Here is a 1,726-nt window from a genome sequence, read left to right as displayed (position 1 = left end):
GTCTCTTTAGGCTTGTCCTTAACTTCTACAATGACTTTTGATGCACCTTGTAATTGTGTTATAGGTGAAAATAATATTATTTGACCCATTTGACTTCATTCTCTAGTAGTGATTTGGGTTTCCATTGTGTCCTTTTCAATTGGAACAATCTTTACTAATGTGGTTTCTATTGGTTTTTCCAAAGGTTGTATACTAGTGACTTGAGGGGTGATAGTAGGTAGTTCTTGCGTATGAATCTTTTTGCATTCGGTATCAGTCACTTCCTTCAGTTGTTCATCCACACTAACCAAAATAGTATTATCACAAAGTTTTGCTAGTAGTGTGGATTAATCAAGTATCTTCTTGAGATCTTCCTTTGTAAGGGGATTGATTTTTGAGCTATGATATTAGAAACATCCTTAACTATTACTATTTTAGTATTTTCACTTATTACATGTTGGGGGCTAACATTAGGCAATTGTATGCCTTGCACACTCTCTTCTTCTTGTTGCTCTAGCTTGGTTGTTGCCTTGTCATCTATGTTCATTTCTATTCCTCCCTCAATAGTGTTATCATGATCATTTTCTTCATCATCATCCTTTACCTCTATAGACTCTTCCTCACCTTCCTTCATTTTAGTTAACCCATATGTAAGCTACCACATCTAAGTGGTCTTCTTGACTACATCTTTAATGTTATTTTGTAGTATGTTAAAGGCTTTGTAATTAGGTACAAACCTAACTGCATATTTCTTCATAGCCTTAACAATTTGTGCCTTATTTAATTTAGGCATTACTTGTGCAAGTGGGGTCTCTCTAATCTATCTCTCCAAGTTCAAACAATAGTGCCATTTTTGCTCAACTCTATCATATAAGCTTTTGGACATTGAGTTGGCAATCTCTAGTAGTAATGAATTTTTCCATCATGGAATATATAGCCTCCTCCACTTGATTTTTCTCCACTTTACCAAGATTATCAAAATCTACATGTGTAAATACTGATAAATATATATTATTCTTAATATTTTCACATAATTTTTCAAGATCTGATAGAGGATTATGACTCACCACTTTAAATTGGCCATTGTCATCTGATTCTATTTTCTCCTCATCAGACTCAGCTTGTGCCACATATTTCCTTCTTGGTCTTTTCAGCACTTGACCTCCCTTCTCTACTATTTTTATTTTTTCTTTTGCATTTTGTGTAGTTGCACATGCACTAGCCCTTGTAGTAGGTGCAGTTGGCTTGGACTGACTCGGCTTGGCTAACTTCTTAGATTTTTTCATAGGTTGGGCCTTAGCCTTCTTCTTCTTTTGTTCAATGGGTGTAGGTGCTTCCTTGACTTCTTCTCCCTCATAACCTTTAGCAACTTTAGTCTCCTCCTCTAGTTGACCTTCAACCATACCCTGAGTAAATGCAAGTGGTGCTTGTACCTAGATGTCTTCTTCCTCTTCATCCTCTTCCTCTATTTATTCTTCCTACTTGACACCCTCACCAAATTTAGATTTTAATTTCTTCACCAACTTATCCTTTTTCTTAATAATGGAAGCAATTTTCAATTCTATTTAGATTTTGGACTTTTCCATCTCATCGTTTCTAAATGCTTTAGCTTTTTTATCAACATCTTGTGCCAGTAAAGCTATTATAGATGTAGAGGCCTCATCCACATTTATTTCATATCCAATTAGCCTTAGCCATCTCACCCTTGGTGTAGCATTTTGTACAAAAGTATAGTCAACATCTACTG

This window comes from Cupressus sempervirens, chromosome 3, assembly GCF_028749045.1.
Source record: "Cupressus sempervirens isolate cs-2001-9-10 chromosome 3, ASM2874904v1, whole genome shotgun sequence".
Classification (NCBI taxonomy): Eukaryota; Viridiplantae; Streptophyta; class Pinopsida; order Cupressales; family Cupressaceae; genus Cupressus; species Cupressus sempervirens.
This window is presented reverse-complemented; position numbering follows the sequence as displayed.